Source organism: Emydura macquarii, unplaced genomic scaffold, assembly GCF_026122565.2.
Source record: "Emydura macquarii macquarii isolate MOO-44397 ecotype Brisbane River unplaced genomic scaffold, CSIRO-AGI_Emac_v2 contig_374, whole genome shotgun sequence".
NCBI lineage: Eukaryota > Metazoa > Chordata > Testudines > Chelidae > Emydura > Emydura macquarii.
Window position 1 is genome coordinate 6581179 of NW_027130511.1, and position 24185 is coordinate 6605363.

The window sequence follows — 24185 nt, forward strand, 5'->3', positions numbered from 1 at the left end:
GAATGAAGCAAGTTATACCACAGTAAAAGTGCAGCTCTGCTGGTGTAGCTGCACCTACACTTGGAGCTTTTGTTGAAGAGCTCTGTCCATCAGGGATCACGTCATAGATCACGCCACTCCAGGCTCCTGACCAGCATCGCTATGCCAGCAAAAATGTGTAGTGTAGACCTGGCTTTACTGGACTGTACATTGTAAGCTGTGCTGGGACAGAGGAAAAGAGGGCAGAAGGTGTGGAAGGGCGCGACAAGGGATAACTCAACTTCTCAGGTATGAGCAGTAAAAACTGAGCCAGGTTAAAACAGGTATTTTGGACAGAGTCGAACAGCTGTAAAATCCTCTAGGCCAACCACAGAGAAAGGGAAATGCACTGTGACTTTAAGGGGGGTGGAGGAAGAAAGGAAAAAAAAAAGCCAAATAAAAGAGGGGGAAACTTCAGGCACAATCCTGGTGAGTGACAGAGGTCCTTGTATTTGTTTTGTAACCAGATACAAAACTCACCTCAGGAGAAACTGTAAAGCTGTTGCTTGAGACATAATGCTGGTTTGGAGAGGCCTCCTGATCTAGTAGTCTGAGCGTAGGACTGAGAACCAGGAACTCCCATGTTCCAGGCCCAGCTCTGCTACTGACTCCCTGTGTCACCTTGGGCAAGTAACTTCTTTTCTTTGTGCCTCTGTTTCCCCCTCTTTAAAATAGGGATGATACTTGATAACCTCATAGAGGCGTAATGAGGCTTTCATCACTGAATGTAAAACACAACAGAAGTGCTTCTAAGGCCTTGTCTATATTAGATATTTGTATTGGCTTAGTTGATGGTGTGATTTTTATTTTTTTTTAAACCAATGCAGTCACACTGGAGGTAATCCTTCTGCAGATACTCTTAGTTCAATTTAAGAGTGGCTTATTTCAGTTTAATTTACATGGATAGAAAACAGGTTTGAGCTAAAGCAAAATAAGAGTGCCTTATGTTGAAATAAGAGTATCTGTTGAGGGGTTTGCACAGGTTTAATTTAAGTCAGTTACAAAACCAATTTAAGTTAAACTGGTACAACTTTCTCATGTAGACAATGCCTGTGTATTCTTGCCAAGTCTTTGTTGCTCAAGGTAAAATGTGGATCCTGCCATTTCACCAGCAGCTACGTGGTTTTTCAGGAAGTTAAGAGTGCTCTTCAATGCAGTGTGATATTCCTGAGTCTGCAGACTATCAGCTTCATTTCCTGTATTGCTATGCTGAGATTTGCCCAGCAGCAGCTGCAGAATAAAATGAAAAGGACTGGTGAGTTTCGCACAGCTGTTCAGAACCTGAGGGCAGTTATTACATTGCATGAGTTGTATTGCATTTTTTTGCTCTTGGACTTTGGAAATTCAGTTGTTAACCCTACTGAGGCTGGAGAAGGTGATAAAAGGTGAAGAGTGCCATGAAGATGCAGAATTATCTGGGCTCATCATACTTGCATGGTTAGGTTCTTTAGCAAAGAGCTGATTTGCTCTTTTGAGTTCAGTCAGAGTAGGTGGAGTTGCCAATAGAGAAAAGAAAGGAGTATTTGATTGAGGAGAGTGATAAAGGCTCTTACACAGGGTGGGGAGAAGACTTTGCAGCTTGTATGGGGAGGTTAAGTAACTGATTTCATACACTGGTGCAATACTCTTGTGTGGACACTACTATTTCAGTTTAAGAGAGTGCCTTACATTAATTTAGCTTACATCGATTCCTTACCAATTTAAGTTAAATTGATATTACAAGATTAAAAAAAAAAAAAGACATGAAGACGGAGATAAGGTTGAGCATTCACATCAGAAGCTTAAGGTTTAAAAAAAAAAATTAAAGGGTATTGCAGTTATTCCTAAATCAAGCAGAATGCACACAGAATATTCAGATTTAAGGTTACATCTAAAAGAAGTCCAAACATGTTATGGTATGGAAGTGCACACTTAAGGCACCCAAGCAACCATAACTATACCCTGTAGTGACATTATACAACAACTATATGATTATAATTAAGGCATTTTATTTTTTGTAGGCCCGGATTAGATTAAATTGGTTTTTAAAGATATTCCCCCCCTTCCCCCCATATTGTTTCTTTTCATGGCGTTATTACAGGGCAGAGTTAATAATGTCTGGGTGCCTTACCTGTGCACTTATTGTTGTGTTATTTTTTAAATAAAAATTTCATACCTGAACACTAAAAATAGTGAATGCTACTATGTAGTATTTCTAATGATATGAAGATATGTGGTATCAAGCTTCAATTGTTAAAAATGTAACTGTTAAGGGCAGATTTCCTTTTATACTAGAGCAGCACAAAGCTACCGGAATTCACCACCCAGTTAAGCCGAGTTTACAATTGCTTTGCATTGCCAGAGCAGTGCAGAACTGTCAAAGGAACTGGTGAATCTGGGCCTTTATTTGCATTTGAATTATTGGGTTAGACTGTTAGAGACTGGGGCTGAGCGAGAGGAGGCCAATCTTGAGTTCCAGTGTGCCTGCACTTTCAGGGTTCCCCATCGCTCGTGCCTCAGTACACAGTGAATGGCTGAGTTACCTCTGATGGCCAGTAAACCTAGTTTAAGAGTGATCTGTCTGTAACCTATATAATAACAGCTGGATATAGCATTTGTTAATAATGGGAGGTAATTATGACTTATTTTCTTCAAATACAGACTGTGCACAAGATTTTAATGAATTTTAGTCAGAGGGAAAGTTTGAAGAGTCTGTTCTGTTATTGAGATAATTCTGGAAAAAGAAAAGACCAGTACCAACTCAAAATTTCCTAATGTAGAATGAATTATTTAACTTTAACTCAATGACTAGTAACTGTATTTGTGGTTTTTCATATATAACAGAGGTTGAATCCCTGCTTTAAGGCAAAAAGAAATTCCACCTTATTGATGGAGGTGCTGGTTGCAGTTCCATAATGAATAAGCCACTTAAACCGAAGAGTCGTCCTCCTCCCTCCCCCCCCCCAAAAAAAAAAAAAAAAAAAAGAGTTTGCATTAATTTAACTAAACTTGTTTCTAAACCAATTTAGTTCATTAGGTACACTTTTCTTGTGTAGCCAAGGCCTTAGAGAAAGAAGAGTTAATACTAGACCTAGTTGGGAAAGTTCAAGGAAAACCGAAAGAACGTTTTCATGAAATTTTGTTCCCATGTTTTGACCAGCTATAGTGAATTGTCAGTTTGCAGTACTCACAACTGCCTTTCCCATTTTCACCAGGCACTTCCAGTCTGCAGTCTGACAAAGTGAGGTTGCAGACCCACTGTTCTATGCTGCAATATTTTTGTTTGCTTGCTAGGTTCATATCCTATAGGCCAGCTTTCCCTAAAGTGTGGGGCGCACCCCCCCCCCACAGGGGGATGAGAAGGGATGGGTGGTGTTGGGATTATGGTGAATACTGCAGTGATAGGGGGGCATTATCAATTTAATTTTCCTACAGGAAATCTCAGCTCCCAGAAGTTTATGAAATATGGCTGTAGGCATCAGCTGCTTACAAGAAAATCAGTCAGAGAGAGACTAAGGCAGTAAATATACTTCACTGGTGAGATGCACAATTTCTTAACAACTGACAAAAGCCATTTATCCAGAATTAACCCTTTCTATGCAGTGAGATAAGCAGCACTCATAAGACTATCTGTGATACTGCCATCTGATTATTCCCTAGTCCTGCAATGTAGCCCACAACTGCCATGTAGAGGAGGCATGGCCCAGAGAGAGTACAGGTCCCAGTGGGGAAGGTCATTTGGACTGAGGTGAATTGCCAGCTGGAATATGTAGTCTAGGAGTTGCACCACTGTATTGAAGTGGAGGGTGCCTGGGATCTGCTCTACTAATGCAAATTAAGTCCTGTGTGCAGGCTTCTAGCAAGTTCCTGATTCGGCTCTCAGTGAGGCAAAGTTTGGGTGACCCTGATCTGTTGAGTCACTGAAGCTGCCACTGCCTCTGCTGCTTTTCTTTTTTCCCAGCTGGTGCTTAACACTTCAGATGGTGCTTGCCCGTTATCTTCTTCCCTTTGTGGGGATGGAGGAACCTGTGCTGTGCGTGAGCGTCTGTGTGTGTGTGTGTGTGTGTGTGTCTGCTTGTCATTACAGCACTAATGGAAATACTGCACGGATCACAACTCTCAATTAGCTCCTTGGGAGATTGCTGTGACAGCCAGTTACTGAACAGCAAGGCCTGAAGGAATGAATTAATTTGTAGTACACGGCAGTTAGAGTCACAGTGTTAGCGATGGAATGAGACAGCAATAGACCCTGATTAGGCTCCGGCTGTGTGATGCCAAGGAGTGTTACCTGGAGGATGGCCCTCCCTTCTCCCTACTGCAGCCCCCAGGGACTGGGAATGGTCTCCAGCCATAGATGAGATGAGTGTGGTGATCTCAGTGTAACTCTTGGAATCACGGCCTGCCTGAGACTATGTGGGAGCCAGCAGCGGACTTTCATTCAGCACAGACAAGGGCATGCTGCAGTCCAGCTGGCTTGGAGCCAAGCCAAAGCCACTAAGTGAGTAGTGTTCAGGGAGGGTAACACTATTTTTCTCTCTGTCTTCAAACAAGGTCTTTCTTCCGTATTAGTTTAGATAAGTATAGATCACAGAGTGTACCCTGGGGCTGCTGCTGGTGTCTTGCTTCCATGTGCAGCATATATCACTAGGATACGGGGAGTGGCAGGGGTGCAAAATCTACACAGTGAGCACCAGTGTTCAGGGAAGCTTTGAAACGCATTCACAGAACATGTAGGAATTGTCATGCTTGAAGTTTCCAGAGTTGCTGCCTGGAGCCAATTGTTCATTCTTTATTATCCTGACATTCTCTAGTAGTGGCCCAGTACTACATTTTTGCCCTTAAGCCTCTGGAGCTGCTGCCTGAGGCAGCATGACATTCTCTCTGACACTGAAATCTCTAGGTCTGTTGCCCAGAAGACTGGCGTTGGCTTACCCTGAAATCCCTGCAGCTGCTGCGCAGACCAAGCTTTTCATTTTCTGTTGTATATGATTCTTTTTTTTAGCACTAAATAGGGGTGCAGAATTATAAACTGGTTTTCCTGTACTCAGAATTAGATTTATTAGGCGAGGATGTCCCCTTTTCTCCCCCTAGAGGGAGCATCAGGCAACTAGAGAGAAGAACTGTGAAACTGATGAGGTTCTGGGAATTATGATGGTTTGAAAGGAGGACAGGCCCTGGGCTCCAAGAGTGTGTAATCTGCGTAGCTGGGTATAGGAGCAAGGTGAAGTATCAGTGGAAGACAAGGTCCTATTTGGTTTGCACTGGAACAGCCCTTGCTGAAGCAGGAAGGGATTTTTTTCCTTTGGAGAATTTTGTTTTTTAATGAACGTTGTGCTGGTGAATAGTACAGAGTGCCAGCCCTGTGGTTGTTGACTAATGGGTGTTCCAGCAACCAAGAATGTGCTGGGTGCTGTACAGAAATATATGAAGAGACAGTTTATGTCCCAAATAGCTTACATCCTAAAAAGACAAACATGAAGAGTGAGGAAAAGAGAAATAACCTGCCAGCATTTCAAGCGCTCCAGGTTGTTGCCCACTGTTTCTGCACATAACAGGGATAGCCCAAGCAGCATTGGTGGAAGCATCCTCTACTTACTTGGAGTGTGAGCTCTTTGGGGGCAGGGACCCTCTTTTTGTGCTGTATTTGTGCAGTGCCTAGCACTATGGGCTCCTGGTCCATGACTACAGCTCCTAGGCACGACTGCAATCCAAATAATAAATAATAACTACCTTGTTAGTGGCTTCAGTCTTGACCTCTAGGGGTATGTCTACACTGCAGATAGACACCCATGGCTGGCTCATGCCAGCTGATAGGGGCTTGCCAGGCTCAGGCTGAGGGGCTGTTTTTTGCAGTGTAGACATCCGGGCTCAGATTGGAGCTCAGGCTTTGGACCCTGCAAGGTAAGAGGGTTCCAGAGTTCAGGCTGCAGCCCCCGCCCGAACATCTACATCACAATGAAATAGCCCCACAGCGTGGGCCTGAGTCAGCTGGCCCCAGGGCAGCCGCGGGTGTCTAACTGTAGTGTAGACTTACCGTAGGTGTCATTTTTAGGAGTGACGGGGTGTTTAGCCTCCAGGAGCCATTCAGTCTTTGGCTTCTTAGTTGAAGCAACCAACAAGACGGCCAGTTAATGCTGTCTATGTTCGTGAGATGAGATAAGTTTTCAATACCTGCAGAATCAACCCAGGCTCATTCAGCTCCTGTGACTTAATGATTTGGGGGCAACTGGAGATAATGGAACCAACATTTAGGATTATGGCCCTTCCAGTTTACAGTTGAGGTATAAGACAAGAGATGACAAATGGATACACAGAGACTCGGGAATACAAAGAAGCAATGAGACAGTATTGGTCAGCATGATAGGCTGCGGTCTCAGTCCACCAGCAGCATAATAGGGATTTTACATCTGCTGACAATGCTCCTCATACTGACGACCATCAGTGATGGGACACCAGTGCCACAATTTCTCTGTTCCTAGAGGCAGTCAGCAGGCATGGCATGGCTTTGCAGCATTTCCCTGAAAGTTGGGAAGGGTCCCTTTGTGGACTGACACACACACATACCAGGAGATTTAAATCCTAGGAGAGTAAAACCCTCGGATGCTGTATTATTTGAATCCCTTTTCTCATGGCTGGATCTTGGCTGTTTCACTGCTGGCATCACTTGCTTTTGGCCTTGGCCCTTGGAACTCAGCTTCTCCCACAAATCTAGTTAGGCCAGCACCTTATTTAAATTCTTCTGTGAATTTCAGTGGCTTGCAGCCTGACGGCCTGACTTCTCAATGTTAATCACCTTGTTGGCATTGACGCCCATTTTATCCAGGTGTAAAATGCTACTCTTCTGATTTGGGGTGTGCTGTGCACTCACTTTGTCCAGGTGTAAACGAGGACACAAGGAGCTGGGGAGAATGGCAACAGCTGTAGGGCAGCTCTTGGACCTGAAGTGGCAGAGAGCTATCTGAATATGGAGTCAAGGAGCAAAATACAGACGAAGGAAAGGCGGAAAGCGGCCTGCAAGTTAGAGGCAAAGAAGAGAATGAGAGGAGAGGAAAATTTGATAAATAAAAAAAAGGTGACTAAAGTGAGAAGAGAGAGAGGGTGATTCTCTCCTGATTAGAATTCATGAACTCCGTTCTTACATTAAGTCTATATATGACACCTGGCCTTTAATGTGAAGCTGCCTACAAGCATTAAAAATTAAAAGCAGAAGGTAGGATCCATCCATCTCGGGCAGCGCTGCTCCCCTCCTATCTGAGCTCTGCACAAAGCTATTACACATTGATAAATTATTTTGGGTAATAGCTGAGATATTACATTGTTTCTGAGTGAAGGTAAAATCTCTCCATGACACGGGCATTTATCAGGAGCGCATTTCATCCTATTTATTATGGCCGAGACGAGATCGCGGGCTGCGGGCAGAACTGGTACGTCGTGCTGATCACCTCCCCCATCGCCTCCCTTCCCTCTGTCACTTGGATGATGGGATATTGATGGAGCTCATGACAAGTTAATTATTAACTAAAGATATGCAGTTCACCTTTGCCAGGGGAGGGGGCATGGAGAGGTGTAATGATGGCTCTTTAAAAAAAAAAAAATCCATTGTGTTCCTGGAATTCTTTCCCCTCTACCCAGTACCTGGTCCCCTCATTCTGCAGCCCCCAAATTAACGTACAAGTTGTTTGGAGCTCAGCTAGGCCCAGGAGTTGAGTTGGGATGGATGAAGCTGTGGAAACTTTGTGTTTGGGTTCAGTTAAACTTCCAAAGGCTCAGATATGTACCCTGCTCCCTTGGATCTGAAATAAGTGCCATGATAATCCTGCCGGAACAGCCATTCCTATGGTACTTGGCATCTCTGGTTGTTTTTGCTAGTCAGAAACCAGAAGTGGAAACTGACTTAGCCAAACATGTTGGAGCCACAGAGCTTTGTTTGTTTGGGTTCTGAAAACCATTTTTTTCCTGTGTGGGGAAGGATTGTTCTTATTTTCTCAGAAGCAGTTCACGGCTAGTGTGGTTATGTGCTTGCCTGGACACTCTCTCTCTCTCTCTCTCTCTCTCTCCACACCTTCTAGAGTGCTGGAGTAAGCAGGGCAGAGTTGTCCCCCATTACACTACCATGACAGCTATCATCTTGGCCGCCACCAGGGATTTGCAGAGCTAAAAGTGTGAGTCTCTACAACTTGAGCTAAAGTGCCTGGATGTGTAGCTGGGGGCTGTAACAGACTCTCATCCACTGTGGATTGGGTGCAGAGGTATACACAGCACACACTGACCACTGGGCAACATTAGCACATACATTAGCACATTAAAATATTAGAGTGACTCAAAGGATTGGGAATAGGACATGCATCTTTTTACCGTTAGGTCAACAGTTCCTGTAGTGGTAAGTCATGACGGTCTGATGGCTGTTTGGCCTGTGTGAAATGAGTTTGGATTCCAGTTCAATTCTTATTGGATCAGTGCCATGTCCATGGAAAATCACCATCATAGTTGCACTTAACTGGCTTCCCTGCTGACTTTCTCGGAACAGATTGTAAAGGCCACTGAGTTAGGTGTTGAAGCGTTTTGGTGGGGAGAAGTGAAAAGAAGCTGGCTTTTCTGTTGGCTGTGTTATGTCTGTTCTGGGGAAATCCAGGCTTCAGTCTCCACAGCAGTCAGTTCTGCAAATTATATCACTGTTGTAGTCACAACAAAGGAAAATTGTCTGTCAAAGAGCATGTTGATTATGTGGTTTTACTAAGATATGAGCAAATGGTATCTCTCTACTTGTTGGAGGCTGCCACAGCAATGATCCCATTTAAAATGCACTCACAGGTAAAAGGATCATTACCTAGTAACCAAGGACCACTCTCTCTGTCTGGAGACCTTCTGGAGCTGCACTTGGCTCTGCAGAGGCTCTCTAGTAAGGTTCATTCCTGAAGTGGGGGGATTGTTTTGCAAAACTAAAGGTTTGGAATCAAGTCCTGATTTATCCATCCTCAAAAGTTAATGGTGGTTTGTATAAATCACATGGTTAGGATTTCTCCATCTCTGTTAGTTCTCATCTTCTGGGGGTCAAGCCAGGGTTTTTGCTTACACTATATTCTCCAAGATTGTGTCTTGTCATACCTGAAATGGAGTGTCTAGTTTTGGCCTGTGTGTGCCTTCAAGTGTTGTATCTCGAATGCTAAGCCTGCCAGCGGGTGGTCAAAAACAAAAAGCTATTCAGCTAAGCAACATGGTATTTTCTGGGGACTGAAAATGTGGGTCTTCTTCCATTGCCCTCCCGCCATTTGGGTTTGTTCAGATTTGAAAATGGGAAAAAGACTCCTGTTTGCCTCTGGACAAAAGACCGATCTCTCTCCCCCAGGGATGCTAGTGTACATTTTGTTAGGGCCTCTCAGGTTGAAGTATCCCAAAGCATGTTACAGACTGTGGCTAGACACCTCCTTTACAGTGCAGTTACTTCCTGGGTGGATGGCAGCAATATGCAGCAGCACTGAACAATGAGAGGGAAAGAGAGATTATCTCCTTGATCCCTTTCCACTTTCTGATACCAGCGTCCCACGTTGGATTATTTGGAAGTGAAGTTTCATCTAATTGATTTCCACCCTTTCTGTTCCCTGATCCCCCAGTTCCAATGATTCTGAGCAAAATTCATAGCTCCAAGAGATCATGTGTTGAAAATCCTGTTAGCCGTGTATGTCATGGCCTGCAAACAGGCCCAGTTTAGCCGGGTAGGTTTAAAAAAAAACAGGACAAGATGTTCAAGCTGGATTCATCAACTGACTTCTCAGATTTAACTCTTCCTTGCTGATGCCATCCCAGTTGCTCCTGTATTAAAATTGCATTTTATAAAAGCAAACCTTCTAGAGATTTCACCTGCTTTATCCATCTGGCTTTTAGCAATCCTGGTTAGAACGTTTAGTCTCTTGATATCAAAGGTTTGAGAAAGAGAGATGGAACTGGCGCCTACCTGCAGATAAGGTAAGGGCTATCTGGAATTAGATGGATAGATAAGCTGTCTGGAGTCCAGGCACTGCCCCTCACTGCAGTAAGGCTAATCTCATTGTCCTTGTCTGGTCATAGTGATTGGCCTGCCCTCTACCTAATATAATAAAATATATAATAAAAATATATTAGCAACCCTGAACCTTCCCCCTCCCTCTCCTTCCCTTCAGGATCCTCCAAGGTTATAGGAGTTATGTAACACACCTAAAAGAAACTGCAAGATCTTATTGTCTTCATCCTTATTTCCCGCAGCTCACCCTCCCAAATTGCCTTTCTTGTTGTCCTCTCTTGCTGATGTCTTAGGATAGGGCCCACCTCTGCAATCACTTACCACACACTTACCACCATAGGTCAGGTTTTCTAAATCTTTTATCATTTTTGTTGCTCTCCTCTGGACTCTTTCCAATTTGTCCACATCTTTCCTAAAGTGTGACACGCAAAACTGGTCACAGTAGTCCAGCTGAGGCCTCACCGGTGCTGAGTTCAGTGGGAAAGTTACCTCTTGTGTCTTACCTGTGACACTCCTGTTTGTACACACCAGACTGTTATTAGCCTTTTTTGCAGCTGCCTCAAATTGTTGACTTGTGTTCAATTTGTGATCCACTATAACCCCCAGATCCTTTTCAGCAGTACTACCACCTAATCAATTAGTCTCCATTTTTTAACTGAGCATTTTTTTTCTTCATAAGTGTAGTACTTTGCACTTATCTTTATTGAATTTCATCTTGTTGATTTCAGAACAATTCTGTAATTTGTCATGGTTATTTTGAATTCTAATCCTGTCCTCCAAAGTGCATGCAACTCCTCCCCGTTTGGTGTCATTTGTGAATTTCATAAGCATACTCTCCATTCCATTATCCAAGTCATTAATGAAAGTATTGAATAGTGTCGGACTCAGGACCGACTCCTGCAGGATCCCATTAGATACATCATCCCTGTTTGACCACAAAACATTGATAACTACTCTTTGAGTACGGTCTTTCAGCCAGTTGTACGTCCACCTTATAGTAATTTCATCTGGACTCATTTTCCTAGATGGCTTATGAGATTGTCATGTGGGACTTTGTCAAAAACCTTACTTCAATAATGCTTTAAAATCTTCCTGGTTTCATCCATTCTTGATGCTATCAAGGCACTGTACTGTATTTTATCTCTTTACTGGTGCAAGCAAATCCAGTTATAATTACTCATTAGAAGAATACCTCTTGCTGAGATTCATGGAGCATGGGTACCAAGGAGCAGTATATCTTCAGATGCTCTCCTTGGACTTTTAAGAGCATTACACTTCTAAGGAAGACATGCAAGGCCCCTTATGAAAATGGGATATATTGCAATTCAGTCGTATAAATAAGGATTCTGAAAAAGTACATTAATACATATTCTTTGTTTCCTGAAGTGGGGAAGAGGATGTTATGTGCATATGCTGACCTATCAGCTCTGGAGACATGAATTTAGCTCTGATTTATGTGGAAATTCACACAATCACCACACAATTCAGCATGATTTGACAGAGCTGTGTGTAGGAGTGGATCAGGACTGGACTAGCAGAGGACGCTGCCAGGCAGGGTTGAGAGGCACTGAGAGAGTAGAATAGGAAGGGTTACTACTAGTGAGAAATGAGGTGCATTGGCATAGCTGTATGTCAGTTGTGGGCACGGCTACTGCCCATTCTGCACTGAACTCTTGCCCCCATGATTAGCTCATCATTCGTATGAGCTCAAAATTCACTCAATTTTTTAAAAAAGAATTGTAAATATAATTTTGAAAGGACTCCCAGTAAAAGAACACCTGCTCTTGGCTTGAATATTCACAGATGCATGTGGTGTGGGTGAGGGCAGACTGTTTAAAATACCTTTAGCCCTTAAAATGTTTTCTGTTAAATTTCCATTGAAGAAACTCTTTATCTCTAAAGGTAGGTCACAGGGTTTTACCTAGCTCCTGAAAGGTTGTGAAGATTAATTAGGTAAAATGGCCATGAATTTTCAGTAGTAGCCTTCAATTTGGTGCCCACATTTATCTGCAACCACAAAATGTGGTTGCAAACACTGAGTCGAGATCCTTCTCAAAATTAGAGGCAAGGTTTGCAAAACTTTGAAGGTGTAAAGTACTCTACAAATGCTAAGTACAATAGTAGAGTATCTTTAATTTTCATATAAGTAACTGAACCAATTGAGATGTTGGTAGTAAGTTGTTTGAAGAACACAGTGTGTGGTTCATAGTTGTTAAATGGTGTTTGTGCTTCTGGAGTCATTCTGTGCATTCTCAGGACTTTAAACTGAGCCCAGATGAAGAGATGTGACATACATTCCCAACCAGTACATCCACCTACGCCCATTCAGGCAGACGGGCTCACCAGCATTTACCAGACTGCAGCTGCTCCACAAGAACGCAGTCACTGTTAGAGCCACGCATGCAGTCCAATAGACATTATTGTGTCCGGTTATGTATGCCCAAATGTTGCAAGCCCTGCAGGGCAGAAAACCTGTTTGTTCGTTTGTCATTGCTTTGTAACTGTACAGCACCATGTAGGAACATAGGAGCAGCCATACTGGATCAGACCAATGGTCCATTTAGTCCGATATCCTATCATTGACCGTGGCTAGTACCAGCTACTTCAGAGGAAATGCAAGGATTCCTGCAGGAAACAGTTATGGAATAACCTGCTTGTAGGGATAGTTTCCTTCTAACTCCCAATAATTAAAAATTGGCCTATGCCCTGGTGCTTCACAGTGGATACTGCTTCAAAAACTCTGGATTTGTTTTTTTTTTTTAGTTTTTTTACTAGTAATAGCTCTAGAGATTTTTGTTATCCATGTAAAGGTCTGATCCTTTAAAAAATTTTGCTAAACTTTTGACTTCAGTTAAACTTGTGGCAGTGAGTTCCACTGGCCAATTGCGTGCAGTGCGTGGAAAAGGTATTTCTTTTCATCAGTTTTGAGTTTTTGCTACCCTTCAAAATCATTGAGTACCACCATTGTCTTGTATGTTACACAGCTAAACAAATAATAAATCAACTCCCCGCTGATCTATTCTTATATCTTATCACATTGCCTGATGTCTTCTCTACTCTGCTAATGATGTCAGCCTCGACTGTGGGAGAAGCTGACAGACAAACACCGTTCGGCTTTTTCCCACACTGCCCCCCTATTCATGGAATATCCTCTCCAAACTGACCTGTAGAGCCATTTCTGTCTCCTCCTTCAAATCCTTCCTCAAGACCCACCTCTACTGTGGTATCTTTAGGAAACTAACTGGCTCTGTGAATGCCAGTAAGGATATTTATTAAAAACATATTGGTAAATGTCTTTGGCTCTAATCCATCTAGTTATGCTAATGGGGAGTTTATGTAACTATATGATCCTATTGTGTTAACCCTATCCCCTCTCTTCTGTTTCCTCCAGTTGTTTGTTACTCCCACCTGTTGTATCTTGTTCAAAATTGGACTGGAAGCTCTTTGGGCAGGGACTGAGTCTTTGTATGTGTCTATATGGTGCACAGGCACAGTGAGGCCCGAGCCTGACTGGAACCTCTAGGTAGTGCCATAAAACGGATCATTAATAACTGATATGCACTGGAATATACACCTTGTAATGTTACACACCATCTCATACCAGTAGGTGTTCTACATGTTAACACAGGCACACATCACCCTATACACACACTGCAAATGGATAGGGAAAGCCACATCCCGTGTGCCAGGGATGGCCAAATTTATTGACACCCCCTCCCTCCCTCCCTCCAAGAACCCTCTCCCTGCTGGGCAGAATCCTCCAGCCCCACTACCTGCCACAGGGCAGAAGCTTTGAGTGCCTCACCCCAGTCAAATAGGGTGTGAGCCTCACTTTAACTGTAAAAGAGCCCCCTGCGCCTCATGAGCCACAGTTTGGCTACCCTGCCATATGCTCTCAGGTCCACCTTGAGGAAGAGTTTAAGTAGTTCTGTGTTCCACAGAGATGTTTAAAGAGATAACCTTACAATAATTGTATGGGGGGTGGGAGTGCTGTGTGATGGAGGGGTGAAGAGTTTCCATAAACCCATTGCCTCAGCTCAGAGAACCTGCTAAGGGGCAGTGGTCAGAGAGAAACAGAGGGAGAGAGAGAGATATCAAGTGTAGTAATCAGAATGAAAAATGGAGCTCCGGTTACTTTAAACAAGAGCTAATTTATCACGAGAACGAGTGGATAAGTAGCTGAGTTTCAGGCGTTCAGTAAGTTCCCCGTTCTGCTCCAAAAATTATTCCACCCCTGTCTCCATGCTCCCATAAATCATCCCCTTCTTCACTTCTGCTCCGATTGCCAATTACTCCTTCCTACGACACGCTTTCCCCTGCCCGACACAATCTGATGGGGCCCTGCCTTTTAATTTTACAAGTGCTTTTTCTTCCTCTCTCCCTCCCTTCTCCCCCAAGTTTCTTTCTTTCTGATTTATTTATTTATTTTAAATATGAAGAAGGGTAGGGCAGGGATCTCTTTTCAGCACTTCCCAACTGGGAAGCTAGCTGGATTGCAGGAGGGATATGGGAATTAGTTATTTCTGCCAATGTGGAGTCTATGAATTTTTGCGTCCTTTTTCTAGGCGCACAGCAGATTCCAGATCCATCAAATCTATACCAGACCTAAATTGTTTGTTTGTGAAAGGTGGTTTTTCACCCTGAAGAGAGCCTGACAATTTGTTTGTCTTTGAACCAGATACTGTATATTGTATTTTCAGTTTCTGTAAAACATAGTTGTTCAAAAGGGTTAGTTTCTATGCTACACGGACTGTAGCTGCAGGAATTGTAATCTACGTGGCAATACATTGCTTCTTTTGCAGGTGTCTTAGTACTAAGTGATGTACAAACAATAAGAACCTGTCCCTGCCCTAATACAGATAATTTAGGACAGGTCTGTACCAGCAACTTTTGCCAGTGTAGCAATACTCATTAGGAGTGTGAGTTTTTTAATGATATTTCTCTACCAGCAGAAACCATAGCCTAAACACTGTTATATTGCCAGAAAAGAGTTTTTGCCGGTAGCTTATTTCACTTAAGTGGTATAAGCTGTACCTGCCCTCTTTTGACAATATAAGCTGCATCTACACTAGGAGTGTTTGCAGGTATATCTTTACCACAAACTTTTTGTGTTGTACAGAAGGCCTTAATACAGTGAGAATCACCATATCATTTAGGCACTGGATGAGTCTGATTTCAAATCACACAGAAAAAAATCTCAACAAATGTATTTTAAAACACTAGAAGAATAAATGTGTCTTGAAACATTGTCTTGCCTGTATATTTTGTTTCATAGCAGAAACTACTCTATATTAATTGAGTCATATTTGTGTATGTTCTAGTCTGCACGTTTCACATAACTACATGTTCTGTTCACTAGTTCAGCATGCGGGCAATGTGATTTTCAAGTAAGGATACCAACAAGGTAAAGTATATGGGAATACAAGAGCTGCTGAAATTCCTTGGGGGGAGGGGCGAGGTAGATGCCACATTCCAGAAGGGTGGTGCCTGGAAACCACAGTGATGGGTGCGTTACAAATGCTTGATAGGTAAGACACCATAAAAACTGCCTGTCTCTCCATCAACAAGGTATGGACAATAACATGGTGTTTGAAGGGTTAATTAGGTGATATTTATGCAGTGTAGAGAAAACCAAAAAGGTTTTGAAGGGCTAACGTGTGCACCCTTCTTTATGTCGGTGAGTGCTTACATGAGTTGTCCCAATGAAATGAATGGGGCTGCTCCTGTGGGTAAGTGTTCACTAACCTGAATAAGAAGTATACAACCTAGCTCTAAGTACAAAGAGTTAGTAATTCCTGTAAGACATTAAAACCAAAATGCCTGAAACTGATTGAATCTGAAAAAGGAGATTCCCCTGCCATACAGAAAACAGGATAGGCAAAGAGACAGCTCCGGTTGCTTTGCTGCTGAGAAAGCCATTGCCCAGAGCTGATTTTTGAGCTGGATAATGGATGGAGAAGATGGATTACCTGGTGATAAATCACACAGAGGAATCGCTGATGCCAGAACTCATGAGCGAGGGGCGCTTCAGCACACACTGCAATGGGTATTGCCATCTCTGTCCTAGGAGTGCTCTTCTCTAAATGTGCCACTGTGAAATATAAACATGAGTTAATTAGAGTTCTGCTCGTTGAATGAGGACTTTACATGGGAGCAGATGTGCAAAGAAAATGCTCCCTTTTCCACATCTATCTGGCCACATGTTTTCTGTGACCCCTTTGTGTGGGGAGGCCTCTGGGATCCTTGTTTTCACCTTTTAACTCCTGTCCTTTAAAGGCCCTATGTCATCATTGCATTCCATTCTCTGACCAAGGAGGGTGGGAGGCGTCTCTTGCTGCGTCCTGTCAATGCCAGAATGGCCAGAGGAGCTCATTGGACCGTGACACATGGGGGTTGTGTACATTCCCTCTACAGTGTCTCCAAGGACCTGAGGTTTGGCACCTGAATGACAGCATGTTGCACTAGCAATAGCCCTGCTTGCTTTCCTGAAGTCACTGGTGCTTTAAACAAGAGTTCCATGCATTCTGCTTCACAGGATGCACACATTTTATAAGGAAGACTCTCATAGCTACTGGAAATTAGCCTGTGTCCTCCAATTCCTTCCCTCAGCCTATGGATGATGTTGCACTGAACAAGTCCAGGTCAACATCCAGTTTAATTTTAAATGTTTCAATACATGAAGCTTCCCCCACTTTCCCGAGGAGGGACCGTTCCACAGTCTACTAGATCCCTCATTTCATTGTCCTATTGGGTCTGCAGTCACAATGTGCTAACTGCTCCACACCACAGGCTGCAAATGTTGCTGGCTCACAGACCAGGGTTTTGGCAGGATGAGGCACTCAGTATTTTGACAACCTTTCAGCTTCATTCAAAACGGAAGGGAGATTCTTTTATAAAATCCATATTTGCCATAGAGAAAAGGATCAAATGTGGAAGGAAGGATGCGGTGTTTTCAAACATTCACCAGGGTGTCAATATGAAAGCAGAAACAAAATCCAAATAAAAAGTGTAGGAAGCACAAGTTGTCAGGGTTTCCCCTTCTCAGCAAGACCTGGAGAGGGCAGATGTGATCCCCTCTTATGGGGCAGGGCCAATCAGGAGAGGCTGCTGGACAAGAACGGGAAAGGAAACCATATGAATCACAAGGAAGGAGTTTTAAACCCAACAAACTTCCCATGGAGTGGAACAGAAATCAATGCCAAGCAGCCTTCTTAGAGGCTGGGGAATGACTGGAAGCCCACAAGAAGGCAGTCAGCAAACATGTCTCACTTCTTACTCCTCAAAAATGAGGATGATCAATTGCATGGACACCCAAATGGTTTGGGACCTCTTCAGTTATTTTTAACTTGACTGTGTTTTATGTAAAGCCTCTGACTGGTCCTCACCAAAGTCAGGTAATGCCCAGTCAAAGGTGGGGAAGTAATTCCTAACCTGTCCTTTGAGTATAAGTAATTGAGACCCTTCCTGTGGCCATTAGGAATTGGGATAGTGTGGCCCACTTGTTGTTTTCAGAAGTAGGGGAGACCAGCATATCTCTTTAAGGCAAGGATTTTTGAGGCTTAATTTATTTTTCTTTAAACATTTTTCTTTCCAAAAGAAAAAGGGGGCTGGAAAATAGAGAAATCTCCTGGCTGAGTGCTCCTGAGAACCTGGTCTACCTGAAACATTGATTCACCAAGGGAAAGTCATGCCTGACCAACCTGATTGCTTTCTATGAATAGGTGACTGGCTCTGTGGATATGGGGAAAGCGGTGGACGTGATATACCTTGACTTTAGCAAAGCTTTTGATATGGTCTCTCACAGTTTTCTTATCAGCAAGTGGAAGAAGTATGGGTTGGATGAATGGACTATAAAATGGATAGAGAACTGCCTAGAGCATAGGGCTCAACAAGTAGTGGTCAATGGCTCCATGTCTAGCTGGCAGCTGGTCACAAGTGGAGTGCCCCAGGGGTCGGTCTTGAGGCCGGTTTTGTTCAATATCTTCATTAATGATCTGGAAGATGGGGTAGATTGCACCCTCAGCAAGTTTGCGGATGACACTAAGCTGGGGGGAGTGGTAGATACCCTGCAAGGTAGGGATAGGATACAGAAGGACCTAAACAAACTGGAGGATTGGGCCAAAAGAAATCTGATGAGGTTCAACAAGGACAAGTGCAGAGTCCTGCACTTAGGAAGGAAGAATCCCATGCACAGCTACAGACTGGGGACCAACGAGCTAGGCAGCAGTTCTGCAGAAAAGGACCTGGGGGTTACAGTGGATAAAAAGCTGGATATGAGCCAGCAGTGTGCCCTGGTTGCCAAGAAGGCTAATAGCATATTGGGCTGCATTAGTAGGAGCATTGCCAGCAGATCGCGGGAAGTGATTATTCCCCTCTATTCGGCATTGGTGAGGCCTCATTTGGAGTATTGTGTCCAGTTTTGGGCCCCCCACTAAAAAAAGGATGTGGAGAAGTTGGAGAGAGTCCAGCGGAGGGCAACAAAAATGATTAGGGGGCTGGAGTACAAGACGTATGAGGAGAGGCTGAGGGAACGAGGCTTATTTAGCCTGCAAAAGAGAAGAATGGGGGGGGATTTTATAGCAGCCTTTAACTACCTGAAAGGTTCCAGGGAGGATGGGGCTAGGCTGTTCTCGGTGGTGACAGATGACAGAACAAGGAGCAACGGTCTCAAGTTGCAGTTGGGGAGGTCTAGGTTGGACATTAGGAAAAAATTTTCACTAGGAGGATGGTGAAGCACTGGAATGGGTTACCTAGGGAGGTGGTGGAATCTCCATCATTAGAGGTTTTTAAGCTGCGGCTTGACAAAACCCTCGCTGGGATTATTTAACTGAGGTTAGTCCTGCTTTGAGCAGGGAGTTGGACTAGATGACCTCCTGAGGTCCTTTCCAACTCTATGATTCTGTGATTCTAAATGACAGGCTCCACCCTCCTGCTCTGTTGTCTCATATTTGGAAAAATCCTAAATATGTGGTTTAATACTAGCAACTTTCCCCAGAATTCCCTGTTATTTTACAGCAACCCTGCTGCTGATGCATGAAGTGGGGGCATGCTGCAGTTGTACATTGTAGAATTTGGCTTTTATTTTTTTCTTTTAAAAAAAAACAAACAAACCTAGGAAATTACATTAAAAATTCTACAGTAAAAGCACATGATTGAAGTTGCAAAGTTAAGCATTTGAAAATTGGGAAAGGCCAGGTTTACTGACGCCTGTGCAACCTTAATTTGGCCCCCTGTGCATATGCCTCATGATTGTCTTTAATGACAAAGGCATATACTGCTTGTTCCATAGGACCCCCTGCCTTGTTCAGTGCACAGGTTGGACACACAAGAGGCAGAATTAAAGTTGCAAAGGCAATCATGAATCTGGCATTTCCTAATTTTTTAGTGTTTGACTTCGCCACCTAAATATCATTATTTTCAAGTAGTTTTTGTGTGTGTATAGTATGAATCAAATGTGAACCTCTAATGTCAGAGCAACATGAAGGCTTGAGGACTTCAGGCACCTGACTTAGTTGTGCTTAAGAGTTTAAGGTTCTTGGAACCATTGTTAGCTCCGCTACATCTTAACGTGTGAGAATTGGCACGTCGTTAGGGGCGTCAGAACCACAGATTCTGCTCCTTCTTGCACAGGGATGCTCTGCTCCCCTCAGATGCGCCTCTGGAAGTGAACACTCCACACACCAGACAGTAAGGGCTCCTTTATACCCATTGACTATAGGATTCTCTGGCGCTGGCTTATCCTTCATGTGGCTCAGAATTGACCCAGTGTGTGCCTGCCTTTCGCTCCTTCCCTGGCCATTGTTCCCCTGTGTTGGTGGTGTGATACGCACATGCAGAATATCCTCAGGAAACTTCTGATGCGAAGCAGTCCCTGTACATGCTGAGTTGGCGGCCATCCAGAGGAGTGTCAGGAACAATCCTGAGGAGGAAGGGACAAGAGGAGAGAACATTTAGGTCAGGCTAGACTCAGGCTCGTTGCTCAGAGATGTAACTCACCTGCTGCGGTTGGATACTGGATGAAATAATTTTCTGAAAACCCTCACAGTTCTGTGTGTGTTTATACGTTTGATGCAGGATTTGATTGCTCTGGAGAGACTGTGCCTGAGGCTTTATTCTCACAGCAGCTACAGCAAGGGCAGTGCCAGTGCCAGCTTTCCCCACTCATGCACACACATTGCCCCGACAGCATGCGCTGACCTTGCAGAGGAGGGACTTCCTCTGGAAAGTAAGAAAAGGTTCCGTTTCCAATCAACCCTTGGCCTCCCTGCTGAGCCAGTTGAGCCTAATGGGTCAATTGATGCCAACTGAGATGTGTGATTTACAGATGAGCAGCTCAGCGGCCAATTTCCTGTTTCCTAAGCCAGTCAGTCCCCTAACAGAATACATCCCTAATGGTGTTTCTGTCCCAGTCTGACAGCTGTTCAAAGGGCGATTTTTCAGGAGATGCTTCTCTTTTTCACACCCAAAAGTTAGTCCCTCTTACTGTATCTGCCCCTCCTGGCTTTATTGGGAGGTAGTAATCATTGGAATAAAACTAAATTTAAAAAGGAAAAATAAAGGATAAGAGGAATAGGCTGGGCCCTGCTGAGGGGACCCAGTGCCGTAATATCATCATTGCAAGAGAGGAACCCTCTCCTATCAAGAGATCTCCAGGCTGCACTAATGTTTCCTGCCACATTCATTCTGTGTCTCTAAAACAAATCTCAGTGGGAAGGTTATCTCAGGGGCTCTTTAGCCGATCCCCCTCGTATGTCCGTCACAGCAGGAAACCAATTAGGCTGCACCGGTTGCTTGCCAGAGTCTTTATCTTACTTGGCTGGGGAAGAAGCCAGCAAGGTTTGGGATTAAGTGGGAGAGGGGGGAGTTGAACTCATTTCAGAATCCCTGGCTGACAGTGTTAGACTGGTTTGTTTTTAAGTGAATTTAGCACTGGTGAAAGGTGTCAGGCTTGTAATTTGAGTCGTTCAAATTATTCTGTTTGCAGATAAACTGATATTGGATTTTCCAAATGTCATTTGTTGCTTGTAATTTTCTTGCAAACGGTTTAGTTCATATGAATGAATTTTATCCACACTGGGAGCAAAGTTAAGGTCGTGTGCGCTGTAAAGATGTATGTATTGTTTCTTTAAATTTGTGGCAAGAAGGGGGATTGTGGAGGGCTCTGGTGAGAAGCTGTGTAGTGAGGCACAGAGAGAGAGGCTGTAGATATAAAATTGTTTCTTATTTTAATAAAGTTGCTTGTTCAGCATTAGAATAAAGTAAATTTCTGAGATTCTTTACCATTGTGACATGACACTTGCAGCTGTAACACTGGCATTTCCTGACTCAAGTGAGCTTTGCTTTATGGTACCAAAGTGCAGTTCTGCTCTGAAAAATGAGATGAAAAATGTAGCCATTAGTGATAGCAGCCACTCACACCGTTCTTTCTGCTGAGCTCTGTCCTCTTTTCTTAGCCACCATTCCTGTTCAGGAACTGCAAAGCACATACCTGCCCCCATGCTGCAACCCTGTCCTCCGCAGCCAGCCTGAGCCTTGCCTCTCGCCACACCTTTCCTCTAGTTGTAAGTCCCTCTGTCTTGGGTACTGGATCTGCTTGTTAGCCCCGTCCAGAACTTCAACCATACATTCATCATGTAATGCTTCTTCACGGATCAGTCTGTGAAGGTACTCTGGACCAGGCTTACTGCATGTGAGTGAGCTGTGGAGGTACTTCAGCCTGTAGAGGAGATCAAGGGGCCTGGAATAGGACAAAACAGAGGGTTATTTTCTCAAATAGCTCAGTGCAGGAATACAGAAAAAATCCTTGTGGAATTTCAAGAATGTAAGATGTTACTTTTTAAAACGGAACTTCAATATATGTGAGAGGGATTCCTCAGACCACAGACACTCCCTGGACACTGCCTGGTTAGTTGCAGTGAAAGATGTTCAGAGACAATGGTAAGTTAAAAATCAAAGCTTTTTTTTTTTCCCCTCCTAAAAATTGTAGAACAACTTGCGTTTGGGACAAGGGGCAGTCGGGGGCCATGCTACAAAAGTTTCTCTCTTATTTCAGGCATTCCACATTTTGGAGGGCATAACTGTACTTGTGGTGCCCAATTGGCAAAGAGAAGTGTTTAATCAAGCTGCTTGTGGGAAACCAGCAACATATGTCACTGAAGCATTCAAATATATACTGACTGAACATCACATCTATGAGTGGCGTGGGCTGGTCAGCTACTGAGGGGGCCCTGGAAAATATTCTCTTCCCTGAAACATGACTATCTATCAGGAGTTCCTGCTACAGAAAAGGTCTGCAGCTATCAGTACTTGGGGTGGGGTCAGAATTCAGGGGGGAATCACTAGGATGCTGTGTTAGCTTCCACATGGCTTGGCCCAGTGGTTCCCAACCCATGGCTCTGGGGGCCAGAAGTGGCCCATAGGGTCTTTCAGAGTGGCCTGCTGCTTCCCTCCCGCTAACTGCAGAAGGGAGCCGCCGCCGAAGGGCCCAGGCGGAGCTCATTGCCACAGGGCTACAAGATCGGTGCAGGCTCCTTGCTGCCGCCAAGGGGATGGGAGATCAGCATTTTCCTCCCCCTGGCTGTAGCAGGGAGCATGACAAAACACTCTGCCTGGGTCCATAGGTGCTGGGGTTCCTGCTGCAGCCAGAGGAAGGGGAGTACTGATTTCCAGGCTCCCTGGCTACAGAAGAGAGCCACTGCCTAGGGACCTAGGTGGAGTGCACGGGGCTATAGGATGTGTGCAGTTTCCCTACTGCAGCCAGGGGGATGGAAATTAAGTTGGAAGGAGTTCAGCAAGGACGATGCCTCCTATCTAGCTGCAGTGGGAATGGGGGGAGGGAGGGCTGCTGGCAGAGATTGGTGGCCCTTCAGGGTTGTAGAAATTATATCTGTGGCCCTCAAACCAAAAAGGTTGGGAACCACTGGCTTAGCCTGTTATGACAGCATGCAAACACACACAACTCCACTGCCATCCCCCTTACCTTTCCCGCAGGCACATTTCTGTACAAAATTTAAAACCCCAGCCATATTTAAGATAAATGATTTTGTCACCTATACACTGCATCGACTACATTTAACTGAAATGGCCTCGATGTGTAAATAGAAGACACTTCCCCTCCTCGCCCAGTTCACTGTTCTCAGGCACTGTGGAGTGCTTAGAGTGGCATACTTACAGGGATGGCAGTGTAAGTTTATTGTGACACCCTGTGTCTGAGAACAACACCCCCAAAACCCCAGATTCAGCAATGTCTTGTAATTATATGTTCTGTACAAGTGTGATGGCGCAGCAGCTGCACACTAGCCTGGAACTGGTGAATAAAGCCCTCGGGACTCTACACTAGGAGCAGCCAATCAGGGCTGAGGAGGCCCTATATAGGCAGCCAGCAGAGAACAGACAGGGCAGTCACTCCCAGGAGCTTGGGGAGGAAAGGCTGGCTGCCCTGCAGGCCGAGGAAGGTAAGCACCGTGGACAGAGCAGTGGCTAGCTTCGGAGAAGGAGCAGCTGAGAGCCCTGAGGTAAGGGCCGGATAGTGGACTGCAGCTGCCACTGAGGGAAGTGGCTAGAGTGGAACTGCTGAATCCCCTGGAAGGTGAGAGAGTACAGATTGTGGCATGGCCAGAGGGCTGTGTCATGAAGTGGACGCCATCGGCTTTGGAGAGACTTGGGTCCTAAGGTGGGGACAGAACAGCAGACGAGACACAACTCCGCTGGGCTCTGGGACCCACAAAGCTGATTCCCCAGACTAACCAGCAGGAGGTGCAAGAACAGTCAGTGCAATCCCATTACAAGAAGGTTTGCCCTATGTGGTATTTTAAAAGCCTTGATCTGCTAAACATTAAAATCTTGTTGGACTGTATGTGCTACCATTGTATGATAAGTTATGAAACATTGTTGAACATGCTATTAGAACATGTTGCAAGGTGGGAAAATCCCACAAACAGCCTTTCAGGTGCAACAATGGAGTAGCAGACAACGTTAATGGCTATCGCTCACCCACTCAGGAATAGATTCCACTAACAGGAATTGTGTACAGTGAAAGCTTCACTGTAGGAAGCATGTTCACAATGGGGCTGGACTAAACAATGAAGATGACCCACATGTCACAAGCCTGATTGTTCCAGCAAGCTAAAACAGACTATATAAGGGGTAGCGTGACATCAGACACTCCCATACAACTGAACACCTGAAGGGT

The 24185-nt window shown here is 44.3% G+C and overlaps 1 long non-coding RNA gene across 2 annotated transcripts in view; it reads left to right on the top strand.

Moving 5' to 3' along the window:
• LOC137143178 (uncharacterized) overlaps positions 1–24185 on the top strand; it is a 180645-nt gene that overhangs the window by 112939 nt on the left and 43521 nt on the right. The window lies entirely within an intron of this gene.